This window comes from Heterodontus francisci, chromosome 30 (assembly GCF_036365525.1).
Source record: "Heterodontus francisci isolate sHetFra1 chromosome 30, sHetFra1.hap1, whole genome shotgun sequence".
Classification (NCBI taxonomy): domain Eukaryota; kingdom Metazoa; phylum Chordata; class Chondrichthyes; order Heterodontiformes; family Heterodontidae; genus Heterodontus; species Heterodontus francisci.
The window spans coordinates 34,207,578-34,223,078 of record NC_090400.1 but is presented as its reverse complement, the minus strand read 5'-3'; the positions used below and the strand labels follow the sequence as shown (position 1 = coordinate 34,223,078).

Here is a 15,501-nt window from a genome sequence, read left to right as displayed (position 1 = left end):
TTAAAAAAAACTTAGTTGAAAAGATGGGTTCTGGGAAGACATTTGAAGATACGTTTGGGTGTAGGTAGAGAGTTCTGAAACTGAGAGACTCGGGCAGTTGATGGGTCACCAGTGATGGGGTGAAGGGAAAGAGGGAACCATGTACAATAGTTAATCGCAGAGGATGTTTTTATGGCTTTGGCCTGAGTCTCAATTGCTGTGAGAAGGCAGGAAGCTACACACCGATTTTAGCTGCGGGAGGGATGAGCAAGAGTCTGTGAGGCAATAACACATTTAGGGCCTTGAAGAGGAAAAAAAAGGCAGAGGTGAGTCATTAGTTACAGAGTACAATGGTTTGAGGGTGGCATTTTTGTTTGAGATGGTGTGATGTTTTTGAAACAGTTTTGAGAGATGCTGTTTGAGGCAGATTTAAAGTAGGCTCCAGAAATGTTGGAAAATGTAACAAATGTTAAAAATCCCAGTTTCAATGCTCCTGTCTTCTTCAGTAACTTCTAACTCTATCCACTTAATGGCTGCAAACTTTGACACCATAGTAAACCTCAGGAGCCAGGAGACGGAAAAAGTTGTGGGGAATCCTCTCCTGACGACTTGTGGTGCGGCCGGTGCCAATTGCCATGTTTTGAAGGGCAATAAAGTGGACATCTGGTGCATGCACCTGAAGCATGCAACATGAGCAGCCCTCCAGCACTCGCTGGAATGTGACTGGCAATTTGTGGTGGTCTGCATTTTGCTCAACCTGGCAATCATGAATCATGGATACAGGTGTGGTGCTGGAGGATTGGAGATAAAACCTGGCTACTTGACCCGAACCCGATTTAGACCTGACTACAAATGTCTGGTTTGGATTGGATCGAAATTCCGAGTCCAGCATTTGGGCTTGGTCAGGTCGAGCTGGACAGTGCTTCCGGGAAGTCACCGGATCAGGCTTATCCATGATTCCCCACAATTGCAGCTGCAGGAATGCCTGCCGTTGGAACAGATTAAGGAGATTAGTGTCGGGTGGGGTGTGAAAACAAAGTAAAGGCTTGGGTCGGGCCCAGGTCGGGTTTTAATTTTATACCTGAGCCAGGCTTTAATTGGAGAACTGTTAACATTGTACCTCTGTTTAAAAAGGGAGCGAGGAATAGACTGAATAATTTACAGGCCAATCAGTCTAACCTCAGTAGTGGGCAAATTATTGTAATCTATTCTGAGAGACAGGATAAACGGTCACTTAGAAAGGCACAGGTTAATCAAGAATTGTCAGCATGGATTTGTTAAGGGAAGATCTTGTCTGACCAACTTGATTGAATTTTTTGAATAAGTAACAAGGAAGATTGATGAGGGTAGTGCAGTTGATCTGGTCTACATGGATTTTAGCAAGGCTTTTGACAAGGTCCCACATAGCAGACTGGTTTAAAAAACGAAATCCCATGGGATCCAGGGAAATGCAGCAAGGTGGATACAAAATTGGCTCAGTGGCAGGAATCAAAGGGTAATTGTTGATCGGTGTTTTTGTAACTGGGGGGCTGTTTCCAGTGGCGTTCTGCAGGGCTCAGTACTGGGTCCCTTGCTTTTTGTGGTATATATTAACGATTTGGACGTATATATCTGGGCATGATCAATAAGTTTGCAGACGACACAAAGATTGGCTGTGTGATAGTTATGAGGAGGATAGCTGTAGGCTGCAGCAAGATCTTGATCTGGTGAGATGGGCAGAAAAGTGGCAAATGGAATTCAACCTGGAGAAGTGTGAGGTGATGTGTTTGGTGAGGTCAAACAAGGCAAAGGAATACACAATTAATGGGAGAGAAGTGCAGAGGATGTGAGGGACCTTGGAGTGAATGCCCTCAGATTCCTGAAGGTAGCAGGACAGATCGATAAGGTGGTTAAGAAGGCATATGGAATCCTTTCCTTTATTAGTTGAGGTATAGAATATAAGAGCAGGGAGGTTATGCTGGAACTGTATAACTCATTGGTTAGGCCACAACGTGAGTACTGTGTGCAGTTCTGGTCACCTTGTTACAGAAAGAATGTAATTGCAGTAGAGAGGGTACAGAGGAGATTTACGAGAATGAAAAAATGCAGCTATGAGGAATGATTGGATGGGCTGGGGTTGTTCTTGGAGCAGAGAAGGCTGAGGGAAGATCTGATTGAAATGTACAGAATTTTGAGGGGTCTGCATAGAGTGGAGGTGAAGGGCCTATTTACCTTAAGAGAGTTCAGTGACTAGGAGGCATAGATTTAAAGTGATTGGTAGAAAAATCCAGAGGGGAGTTGAGGAAAAATACTTTCACCCAGAGGGTGGTGGGGGTCTGGAACTCACTGCCTGAAAGAGTAATTGAGGCAGAAACTATCAACTCATTCAAAAGGAGTCTGGATATGCACCTCAAGTGCCATAATCTGCCGCGCTACGGACCAAATGCTGGAAGGTGGCGTGAAAATGGGTGGATCTATTTTCAGCCGGCACAGACACGATGGGCCAAGTGGCCTTTTTCTGTGCCTTAAAATTTCTAAGATGCAAACCTTGCCACTGGGCCTTTGATGACCGAGGAGGAAGAGAAAGAAGGAATAAGGCATCTGGGACGTCATTGCTCCGGACAGGCTGTCTGTGAGCATCTCATCAGACTCTCGTTCCCCAGAAAAAAATCACCACTGCCGCCCACTTTACCACTTTTCTATCCCTCTGTTACGAACCATCAGTGCCCTCTTGGCCAAAATCCTGAAATAAATAATATCACAACAATTTCACACCAACTTTATCCAAACACAATAATACATGTAATACTCAACTATTCACCTGTGCTTTCCTTTAGCGCCTGTCTTGCAGGCACCAAGGCTCCTTAGACAGCACCTTCCAAACCTGCGACCTCTACCACCTCGAAGGACAAGAGCAGCAGATGCATGGGAACATCACCACCTGCAAGTTCCCATCCAAGTCACACACCATCCTGACTTGAAATATATCGCCGTTCCTTCACTGTCGCTGGGTCAAAATCCTGGAACTCCCTTCCTAACAGCACTGTGGGTGTACCTACCTCACATGGACTGCAGCGGATCAAGAAGGCAGCTCACCACCACCTTCTCAAGGGCAATTAGGGATGGGCAATAAATGCTGGCATAGCCAGTGACGCCCACATCCCATGAATGAATTTAAAAAAAAATTTATTTGCTTGGCCTGGTGCTCCTACACAGTACTACCTCGGTGGCTGTATAATGGCTGCTGATTTTAAATGGGGGAGACTGCAGGTCACTTTACAGGATGCCCTTGACCAGCTCTGGACTGTAGCACCTCAGCATGGGCAGCAGTCTGGGCTAGCTGGTTGACGAGCAACAACAAAGGCACTGCTGCACTGGCAGTGGTGGGAGCACAGATGTTATCATCCTGAGAGGTTTGTGTGCCACAGATCCACTGCAATCCCTCAGGATGGGGTCAGCAATTCTAGTAATCTGCTGGAGCACTGATTGCTGGACTGCTAACAGACCCTGCAAGGCCCTTTTGAGCACTAGCATCTGCGTCCATGATAGCAGTCTGAGCCTGCATGGCACCAAGCAAGGCTTGCAGGGCAGCAAGCATCGATCTCATGACCTCAGTCTGACCCACTGCAGCACTGGGACGTTAGAACCTGGGAGCCCCCTCTCTGGCCTGCAGCTCCATTGTTCCTGTTCAGAAGGTCTTTCCCACCTACTTCTAGCACCTGCTGTCTTCCAGCAAGAATGTGCCTCCCCTTTGAGATGCAGGCTGGCTTTAATTGGTGCTAGCCACGTGTGAGCCTGGGCCCCCTGCTGAGCGTGCAGCCACTCAGCAGTGTGTGTAGCACTGGGCTGCACGTCACAATCATGGAGATGAGCAGGCAGCAATGTTCTCTCTAAGCTGTGTGTGCATGGCCATGCAGCAATCGGCAACAGGCTTCGGACAGGGAATGTTTTCTTTAAGATGCACATCAATCTTAAAGGGACCACACAGTGCAACTAGCCGGCTGTGCACAGCAGACAGAAATTAAATGCAGCATGAAGTTTGCGTGCTGCCTACCTCACTTCCACTGGGCGTGGGGTAATCGCACATCATGATCCTGGTGCCTGCTAATAGGCCTTATCAAATTTTTAGCTCATTGTGTCCAAGCCAAGCTTTTATACACTTTTTCACTTTTCTAATATGCAATAAAAGCTTCAGGTATACCTGCGGCTTGATTTATGACGTGCTTATTACCTGCCCCCCACCCCCCCAACTCCCTCCTCACTTTCAGTCTAAGTTTTTGTTGCCATAAGGCCTATAAGGGCTGTTCTTGAACTGTCCTCTTTTATGAAGCTGTTGGTCACCTTTTGCTTGTTTTCTAGGTCAGCTTGCATAACATATGACTCAGGAATGCAGTTATTTAGTGGGAGGCTCTTAAATGGTGATCTGATCCTGATTTTTTTCAATTGAAACCTAGTCAGTCGTCAAGGGAATTAAAAATAATGAGTCAAAATGTCATGGAAGAATTTTGCAAAGCACTTAAAACAGCTTACGTCATCACACGTAGTAATAAAATACCATCAACATATGTCTTGGTGTAGTATAACAATTCAATATATTTTAAAATAATTATATTAATTTTGAGTGTGGAGTTGGATCTTTTATAAACTTTAGGTAGCCTGAATCCAAGTCACAATGATTAAGTCACCCTTTTTATCATATGTATTGCTGCCTTGTGCTGCAATAGTTAGTCATTATAGTAGGGATGATGCTTTGGTTGGTCATTTTCTAGTTGGATAGCAAGGAGAGGAGGGGAGTCCATCTGGGTTCTCAGTCTTGACTGTTGTCCAGCAACCCTGCTACAAGTGTATTTATTGGTGATGCCAGCCCAGCAGGATTGTTGGAGTCTCCAGGAATTAAAAATTAATCTCCTGGACGCTGCTGTGAGCAACCCAGCAGAAAAAGAAAACATAGGGCCATTAAAAGAGGTGTTTTTCCCATTTCTTCGAACACTCTTAATTTATAAAAGCATTAAAGATGCGAAAATGGGCTGTTTTGACTGGGAGGGACAGTTGGAGGCAGGTGGTCATGTGACGATGCCTCCGGGAATATATCCAACCAGAGTTGTGAACCCCAGCATGCGTGCGGATTTTACGTCAAGACGGGATTAGACTCTGCTTTTGTGGCCTCTTGGTCCAGTTTTCAGATAAAATGACATTTGTCAAAGGCTTCTGCCCATTGAACCATATCCTAAATATGGTGTGCTGTGTGTTTAGTTATGCTATAGCTGGGAACTATGGGCAGGGTCAATACTTTCTTACTAGTCAAAGCCCAATTCAGAATTGGTATTGAGCCGGTGGAATCCATTATCAGCTGGAGGGTTATGATCATGGATTATCAAATTAATGAGAAAGGAATTGGTGCAAAAAAGCAGGTACATTAATAAAAACTATTTGCTGTAATTTCTATGGTTGAGTGTAAATCTTAAGCAATAGAATTTCTATTTAATGTGCATGCTTAGTATGGAACTGCTAATTTAGAACAAATTTGAGTGCTTATTTGTAAATAGAGAAGTTTGAATTTGATCCATTTATTCCAATTTATTTCAAAGAAAGGTGGTAACAATTAGAGTAATAGTGTATGTATATGTGTGTAGGTCTGTCTTTTATTTTTAACATATATATTTTCAAGATGTGGTAATTCTTTGCAGAGTAAATTCTGTTAATATTTGCTGAAATCAGAATTGCCATGAAGGATATCAAAAGAATGTATAATTAAATTGTAAAGCTGGTAGGGGGCATAGATTTAAAGTGATTGGTAGAAGGATTAGAGGTTTGATGAGGAAAAGTTTTTTTCATCGAGGGTGGTGGGGGTCTGAAGCTCACTGCCTGAAAGGGTAGTTGAGGCAGAAACCCTCCACTCTTACAAGAGAAGTCTGGATATGACCTCAAATGCCGTAATCTACAGGGCTACGGATCAAATGCTGGAAGGTGGGATTAGAATAGGTGGATCATTTTTCGGCTGGCGCAGACACGATGGGCTAAGTGACCTCCTTCTGTGCCGTAAACATTCTGTGATTCTTTCTATGATTCCTTTTGTGTTTGCCATGTGTTTGCAGCACAGTTATAATGTTTAGCAGCTAACCTAGCCTGTCTCTTTAAAGCTGCTGCTTGGGTAATTGGCTCAAAGACCCATTGAGACCATCAGAAGCTACTTATTATGGTTACAGGTTTCTGTGCTGCTCTCCTACATTATTGACTTAGAGTCATAGTCATTGTGGCACAGAAGGAGGCCATTCAGCCCATCAAGTCCATGCAGCCCGAGTCCATGCCAGCTCTCTGTAGATCAATCCAATCAGTCCCATTCCACCCCTCTCTCCCCGTAGCCCTGCAAGTTTACTTCCTCAAGTGCCCATCCAATTTCCTTTTGAAATCATTCATTGTCTCTGCTTCCAGCACCCTCGTATGCAGTGATTTCCATTGTCACTCGCATAAAAACGTTTTTCTTCACATCCCCCCCCCCCCCTGCTTCCCATGACCAAACCGGTTAGCTTAAGCTGCGGGGTATGGGGAAGGGGGTGTGGAAAGGAAATAACACTTTATTTTTGTATGCTTACTTTTCTTATTTTTGAATGTACGTATTGTTTAGTTGTGATTGGTTGGTAGTTTATACAATGTGTGAGGACTAAGCTATGATGGGTGTTCTCAAAACTTTAGTAGTCAATACGTAAATGCTGTAAATTTACAATGACACCATCAATTATAAACTGGTTTTGAGGGCGTGTAGTGTTTGGAGCACCAGCATGACTCACAACAAATTGATGCAACTCTGGCTTAATTGTCTTTCCCCCCAATCTGATCCATACTGCTGTGGGCCTTTTCTTTTAAGGCAAGCACACCCACCTCTTTTGCAGATATAAGACCTTTTTGTGGTTTATTTAATGTACTTTAAAATATTTATTTCAGCAAGATTAAACTAGGATGTTCTAGTTGGTAACAGTTGTAAACTGATATTGCAATGATTAAGATGTTTTCAGATATTATTGACAATTAGTTGGTCAGGGCAAGCTGCAAGGATAGAGATCGGTCAGTTTTCCCATTAAGTTGAGGTTGGGCATGGAAACATGGTCGTGTGAGGAACAGGATGTTTACACTGTAGCAGAATACAATTGTACAACTACCAACGAAAAATTTCACCATGAGATTCAAAACTCTCCCAATTTAGTCTTCATAAGCTGTTATAGTTCTGTAGCATCTGTGACCTCTTTGAAATAGACCTTTCTAAAGTGCTGCTATTTTCTCTTTATAGGTTTAGTAAAATGCAGCAAGAAAAGCTACGGTTGATGGCTTTTGAAGCTTCCTGCTTTTAAAGTAAATATATTTCCTTTTGTTGGTGCACTGCATTTGAAAGTCTGAATGAAGTAAATTCTCGGCCATTATTGACATTTCATCAATACTATGCCTATTGAAATATATTGTTAGAATTGAATCCTGAACACTTGGCCAATTATGAGGTTATGCATTTATATATTTACATGACAAAATGAATAAAGGCTGAGTTTAACTGCTGCTGAGGAGTTTAGTTGATCTTCCAAACCAAAAGAAAATAGCTTAAATGTTTTGTCATTTAACCTTTAAATTTGTGTTACAGCCTCTGAGCACTATTCAAGTGAGACAATATTTCTACAAGCTTGAATTCTTCCCTTGTCCCTGCACACATTAGGATTAGGTTCATTGTCACTGTAGCCTTGTGAAAGCTACGTGGCCATTCTACGGGGCTTCTATAGATATGTGAAGAGAAGAGGATTAGTGAAGACAAATGTGGGTCCCTTACAGTCAGAAACGGGGGAATTTATAATGGGGAACAAAGAAATGGCAGACTAATTAAATACATACTTTGGTTCTGTCTTCACAAAGGAGGACACCAATTACCTCCCAGAAATGTTGGGTAACAGAGGGTCTAGCGAGAAGGAGGCACTGTATGAAATCCGTATTAGTAGGGAAATGGTGTTGGGAAATTGATGGGATTGAAGGCCGATAAATCCCCAGGGCCTGATAATCTACATCCCAGAGTGCTTAAGGAAGTGACCCTAGAAATAGTAGATGTATTGCTGGTCATTTTTCAAAATTCTATAGACTCTAGAACAGTTCCAACAGATTGGAGGATAGCTAATGTAACCCCACTATTTAAAAAAGGACGTAGAGAGAAAACAGGAAATTATAGACTGGTTAGCCTGACATCAGTAGTGGGGAAAATGCTAGAGTCCATTATAAAAGATGTAATAGTAGAGCACTTGGAAAACAATGACAGGATCAGACAAAGTCAACATGGATTTACGAAAGGGGAATCATGCTTGACAAGTCTACTGGAATTTTTTGAGGATGTAACTAGTAGAATAGATAAGGCAGAACCAGTGGATGTTGTGTATTTGGACTTTCAGAAGGCTTTCGATAAGGTCCCACATAAGAGATTAGCATGCAGAATTAAAGCACATGGGATTGGGGGTAAGGTACTGACATGGATAGAGAACTGGCTAGCAGACAGGAAACAAAGAGTAGCAATAAACGGGTCTTTTTCCAAATGGCAGGCAGTGACTAGTGGGGTACCACAGGGATCATTGCTAGGACCCCAGCTATTCACAGTATATATTAATGATATAGATGAGGGAATTAATTGTAATATATCTAAGTTTGCAGATGACACAAAGCTGGGTGGGAGTGTGAGCTGTGAGGAGGATGCAGAGAAGCTCCATTGTGATTTGGACAGGTTGAGTGAGTGGGCAAATACATGGCAGATGCAGTATAATGTGGATAAATGTGAGGTTATCCACTTTGGTGGCAAAAACAGAAAGGCAGATTATTATCTGAACGGCAATAGATTGGGAAAGGGGGAGGTGCAGCGAGACCTGAGTATCCTTGTGCACCAGTCGCTGAAAGTAAGTATGCAGGTGCAGCAGGCAGTTAAGGCAAATTGTATGTTGGCCTTCATAGAATGAGGATTTGAGTACAGGAGCAAGGATGTCTTGCTGCAATTATACAAGGCCTTGGTGAGACCACATCTGGAGTATTGTGTGCAGTTTTGGTCTCCTTATCTGAGGAAGGATGTTCTTGCTTTGGAGGGAGTGCAGCAAAGGTTCACCAGATTGATTCCTGGGATGGCAGGACTGATGTATGAAGAGAGATTGGGTTGATTAGGCTTGTATTTGCAAGAGTTTAGAAGAATGAGAAGGGATCTTCTCATTCAAATTCTAACAGGACTGGACAGACTAGATGCAGGAAGGATGTTCCCGATGGCGGGGTAGTCCAGGAACAGGGGTCACAGTCTAAGGATAAGGGGTAAGCCATTTAGGGCTGATATGAGGAGAGATTTCTTCACCCAGAGAGTGGTGAACCTGTGGAATTCTCTACCATGGAAAGCAATTGAGGCCAAATCATTAAATATATTCAAGAAAGAGTTAGATATGATTCTTAGGGCTAATGGGATCAAGGGATACAGGAGAAAGCGGGAACAGGTTACTGAGTTTGGATGATCAGCCATGATCGTATTGAATGGCGGTGCAGGCTCAAAGAGATGAATGCCCTACTCCTGCTCCTGTTTTTCTATGTTTCTATAAAGTCAGTTGCAAAATTGACCGTGGGTCCATTTTTGCTGTCCTTGGTGTGCTATTGGATAACTTTCAACTAAATCTAGTGAAATGTCTTTTCTGTATTTTCATAATCCTCCTTCTGTATTTATTTAGGACATTGTACTATTGGCATGTTCAAATTTAGTGAGGCGACAGCGAAGGTATGAATGGGCAACAGAAAGGAAATGTAGTGAATAAGGCAACAAAGAGGCTCTGCAGAAAAAAAAACAAAGAAATTAAATAAATAGATGAAGGACTAAAATGAGATGTGAAATAGCAGAAATTGAGGCAAGCAATGCTGTACTATGCATTGTAAGAGACACAAGGTCGCAATGCATATGTGCTCGCACAGTTTCCTAAATATGATGCTTTGTGCTTGCACTTGATGGGACTTGTAGATGTCACCATGAATACCAATCAGATTCCCATGCACCCCGATATGTACTTTCCTGCTGGTAGGAGATTATTACAGGAGCTGAAGGATCAAGAGTGGTAATAGTCAAGAGTTTAGAAGTGTATTTAAAAACCTATTGTTTGTTCTATGTTTTTGGATCATGGACTTATCTCTACTGTCTACCAAAATGTATTTACGTAAAACAATTTTAATCTTACCCTGTCTTCCAGTGGAAACTGAGTGAGTTAAAATTGCCTAGGTAACTTGCCTGCCTTGGACCCCACAGTAGCTGGTGTTTCTCAATTGTAACCTGTTGAACTGAACAGGTGATAAGGACACCTGCCCAAAGCTGATGAGATCCTTTTTTATCATTTGCATGTCCAGTCCCGATGATGTCATTGAGACCTAACCTGCAATTTTAACTCTGCAGCCTGAGCTAGAAGCTGCATTGAATTTCCTGTCAGGCCAATCTAGCAGATAAGAGAAACTGGGCCAGAAGTAGTCCAAAAGATAAGTTTTAAAAATAAATTTGTATACTTTTCTTGTTCTTGTGGGACAAGGAGAAGAGTAGTCTAAATCAGTAGACAGCCAGTTTCAGAACTGTGCCATCTAGCAAAAGGGTAGAGGTTCTGCAGAAAAATAAATACTATGAAATCAAAGAAATAAAACTTCGGGGAAAAAATCTTTCTCCAAGTGAATGAGTATATTGGTTCACCATGAAACATTCAATATAGCTAATAATATCTAATAAATAGTTAAACAATTCTTTAAAAACTAATCATTGTGTCACAAAAATCACAATTTTGTGTTTGGAATGTTCTCTTGCACAGTCTGCCCTCTGGGGGATCTGGGATTTCAGGATTGCTACATTTTCTAGCTTGTGTTTTTTATCTAGGCCTAGTTTAGAAGAGAATTAACCAAGTAATGGACTTACCAGCATTTTTGCAATGTGTCATTTTGATGGACTACAACTGCTTGAATGGAGCATAGAACTGTCTCCTGCTGAGTTTAAAATTGATTGGGGTGCACAAATGGACTCAATTTCAACTTAACTTGTGTATTGAGAAACTGAGGGAATCAGATGCAACAATGGTTTTACACTTTGCCCAATTTTAGTCTCCAGTGAAATGGGTGGGTTGTAAAACTGGCATTCTGCCTGATCCCTTGGGCGTCCGCCTGGTAAATTAAGTTAAAATGACCCCCAAACTCCTTACATACCCTGTGAATAATTATTCTCACTATCAATAATAAAATTGCCCATTGCAATCTGATTTTCTGATTGGACAAACATAAATGATTTCCTCCAAGACATAGATTGAAGGGGAGAAAAAAATTCCTCAGCTGATGTTTGGGTTCACTGCATTTCGGTAATAGGTAAACCCCTGGTTCTTTCAAGGTCTGGTGGTTTTAATATTTAATAATATGAGCACTGATCAAGTGGACTGCTCTGTCTTTGGTGTCGAGCTTTTTGAGCATTGTTGTGACTACACTCACTGAGGCACATGGTGAGACTCCAGTTAGAATACTCAGCCTCTATCCTCCTCTTCTAGCTGCAGCGTTAATGTGGTTAGTCCATTTAAGATTCTGGTCAATGATGACCTCCAAGATGATGGGGACTTGATAGGGCTGCTGCCATAGCATGGATCAAGCTACAGGTTTATATTATTCTGGAAAACTTCCGCAGTTAATTTTTAAAAATCTTATTCCTTTTGGAAAATTATACACAGCAAGAATATAAACAAAGGAAAAATTACTTTGTTGGTATCCTACAATGTGCAGCAGGATAGCAATACTGAAACAATAAAAACTTGTGTTTAAATTCATAACGATAGGCATGATGAAGCAAATCAACAATAATATAGAAAGTTCATGCAAACTAATCTCTACTTTTAAGGTTTAATCCAAGGAGAAAAATGGAAGGATCTTAAGATCAGATATTGGCAGAGATCAAGGTAGTTAATAAAAGAATTATAGAATCTTAGAATTTTACAGCACAAAAGGAAACTATGCTTCTTATTGTGCCTCTGCCATCTAAATGTAAGAATTATCCACTTAATCCCATTCTATTACCCTTTTCCTAAACTCTTTAATTTAAAAAAAAAAATATTTATTCACTTCCCTTTTAAAAGCAGTTTTTGAACTCTGCTTCCACCATTGGTTCTGGTCAGACATTCTGTGCACAAAGAGCCACAACATGTTTTTAAATAAAAACTTCTAAGCTCACTTTTTATTTTTGGTGGTGGTCTTAAATTTATACCCTCCAGTTATCAAATTACATAAGGAATTGATTCTGGCATGATTTTCCAGGCTCTAATAGATCTGCTGAAAGTGTTTTAAATTATTTGAACTAAGGCAGTCAAGTGATTTAAAAAAAATTGCATTTTGTGATTAAAAATTTTAACTTTGATTTTAATCATTTATTTAATTGAAACAATTATTGCATCCATCTCGTTCAGCGTGTTTTATTACTGATGTGCAGCGTAATTCTTTGCACAGGATGGGGTACGTTGGTATTGAGTCAGTTGTGTCTTTTCTAAGGATGGGAATCCACATTTACCTAAATGCTCCTTGATGCTAAAGACATTCACCAACACCACCCCCACCCCCCCACCCTAACCCGGTACAGTTAGTTCATAGAAGCCTGGATTTATTGCTTGGTCTTCAAGGAATCAAATTTCATGGCTGTTACTATCTCTGCTAATGTAGATACACTGGAAACTTGATCATTCAGGAGAAAAATACACTTCCATCTATAGAACTTCCGTTCGGACTGAAGATATATTCGGGCAGTTGAAAATAACTTACCTTTTGTTGCAGCAACTTTTTCTGAAGCAGCGATAGTGCGAGCGAGGTGTCAGCTGGGAAGGTGAGTTTCAGTTGAAAATAACTTACCTTTTGTTTCGGCGGACAAGTGGACTGCTGGGGAAGTAAACCTATATATTCGGGCAGTGGCTAAACCCAAAACACTACACGTGTAGTGTCTCCCACCCATCCTCCTCCTCTAACCAAAAAAAAAGGACTCTTGTGTGGAGGGTTTGGTAAGGTAAGGTTTTCATTTTTTAAAAAAAATCTCTGTTGTCAATTTAGTGCGGAGGGGATGGAAGCTAGGGCAGTTGCGTGTTCCTCTTGCAGGATGTGGGAGGTGAGGGTCACCACTTGTATCCCTGCTGACTTCACCTGTGAGAAGTGCACCCAACTCCAACTCCTCGCAGCCCACGTTAGGGAACTGGAGCTGGATGATCTTCGGATCATTCAGGATGCTGAGGGGGTGATAGCGAGCAGTTATAGGGAAGTAGTGACACCTAAGTTACAGGATAAAGGTAGCTGGGTGACCGTCAGGGGAGGGAAAGGGAATAGGCGCACAGTGCAGGGGATCCCCTGTGGCCGTTCCCCTCAATAATAAGTATACCGTTTTGGATACGGTTGGGGGGGACGACCTACCAGAGGAAAGCCACAGTGGCCAGGTCTCTGGCACTGAGCCTGGCTCAGTGGCTCAGAAGGGAAGGGGGGAGAATAGGAGAGCGATAGTGATAGGAGATTCAATGGTTAGAGGAACAGACAGGAGATTCTGTGGTCGCGAACGAGACTCCCGGATGGTATGTTGCCTCCCGGGTGCCAGGGTCAAGGATGTCTCTGATCGAGTCCACAGGATTCGAAAGGGGGAGGGGGAGCAGCCAGAGGTCGTGGTACATATCGGTACCAATGACATAGCTAGGAAAAGGATGAGGACCTGAAAAGCGAATATAGGGAGTTAGGTTGGAAGCTAAAAGGCAGGACGAGCAGAGTAGTAATCTCGGGATTGTTACCGGTGCCACGTGCTAGTGAGGCTAGAAACAGGGAGCGAGTACAGCTGAACACGTGGCTACAGAACTGGTGTAGGAGGGAGGGATTCAGATATGTGGATCATTGGGATACCTTCTGGGAAGGTGGGACCTGTACAAGAAGGACGGGTTGCATCTGAACTGGAGGGGCACCAATATCCTGGGCGGGAGGTTTGCTAGAGCTCTTCGGGAGGGTTTAAACTGGTTTGGCAGGGGGATGGGAACCAGAGCCACGGATCAGTGGATGGGGTAGCTGTTGAACAGGCAGATACAGAGTGCAGAGAGTCTGTGAGGAAGGTTAGACAGTTGACAGGGCAAAGTTGCAGCCAGTATGATGGGTTGAAGTGTGTCTATTTTAACGCAAGAAGTGTCAGGAATAAGGTGATGAACTTAAAGCATGGATCAGTACTTGGAGCTACGATGTTGTGGCCATTATGGAGGCGTGGATATCACAGGGGCAGGAATGGATGTTGGATGTTCCGGGGTTTAGATGTTTCAAAAGGAATAGGGAGGGAGGTAAAAGAGGTGGGGGAGTGGCATTGTTAATCAGGGATAGTATCACAGCTGCAGAAAGGGAGGTCGTCGAGGAGGGTTTGTCCACTGAGTCATTATGGGTGGAAGTCAGAAACAGGAAAGGAGCAGTCACTTTGTTGGGAGTTTTCTATAGACCCCCCCAATAGCAACAGAGACATGGAGGAACAGATTGGGAGGCAGATTTTGGAAAGGTGCAGAAGTAACAGGGTTGTTGTCATGGGTGACTTCAACTTCCCTAATATTGATTGGAACCTCCTTTAGTGCAGATAGTTTGGATGGAGCAGTTTTTGTCAGGTGTGTCCAGGAAGGTTTCCTGACTCAATATGTAGATAGGCTGACTAGAGGGGAGGCTATATTCGATTTGGTGCTTGGCAACGAACCAGGCCAGGTGGCAGATCTCTCGGTGGGAGAGCATTTCGGTGATAGTGATCACAACTCCCTGACCTTTACTATAGTCATGGAGAGAGACAGGAGCAGACGGGATGGGAAAATATTTAATTGGGGGAGGGGGAATTACAATGCTATTAGGCAGGAACTGGGGAGCATAAATTGGGAACAGATGTTCTCCGGGAAATGCACGACAGAAATGTGGAGGTTGTTTAGGGAGCACTTGCTGCGACTGCTGGATAGGTTTGTCCCGATGAGGCAGGGAAGGGATGGTAGAGTGAAGGAACCTTGGATGACAAGAGATGTGGAACAGCTAGTCAAGAGGAAGAAGGAAGCTTACTCAAGGTTGAGGAAGCAAGGATCAGACAGGGCTCTAGAGGGTTACAATTTAGCCAGGAAGGAACTGAAGAATGGACTTAGGAGAGCTAGAAGGGGACATGAAAAGGTCTTGGCGGGTAGGATTAAGGAAAATCCCAAGGTGTTCTACACTTATGTGAGGAACAAGAGGATGGCCAGAGTGAGGGTAGGGCCGATCAGGGATAGTGGAGGGAACGTGCCTGGAGTCGGAGGAGGTAGGGGAGGTCCTAAATGAATACTTTGCTTCAGTATTCACTAGTGAGAGGGACCTGGTCTTTTGTGAGGACAGCGTGGAACAGGCTGATATGCTTGAACAGGTTGAGGTTAAGAGGGAGGATGTGTTGGAAATTTTGAATGATATGAGGACAGATAAGTCCCCGGGGCCAGACGGGATATACCCAAGGATATTACGGGAAGCAAGGGGAGAGATTGCTGCGCCTTTGGCGAT

The 15,501-nt window shown here is 43.0% G+C and overlaps 1 protein-coding gene across 5 annotated transcripts in view; it reads left to right on the top strand.

Moving 5' to 3' along the window:
* LOC137346500 (rab effector Noc2-like) overlaps window positions 1-15,501 on the top strand; it is a 252,244-nt gene that overhangs the window by 58,289 nt on the left and 178,454 nt on the right. For 2 of the 5 annotated variants that reach the window (XM_068009963.1, XM_068009964.1), the window contains exon 2: window positions 7,244-7,305. The exons of the other annotated variants lie outside the window; for them this stretch is intronic. The gene's annotated coding sequence lies outside the window, so the exon portion shown is untranslated. The remainder of the gene's footprint in view (window positions 1-7,243; window positions 7,306-15,501) is intronic. 5 annotated transcript variants of the gene reach the window in all.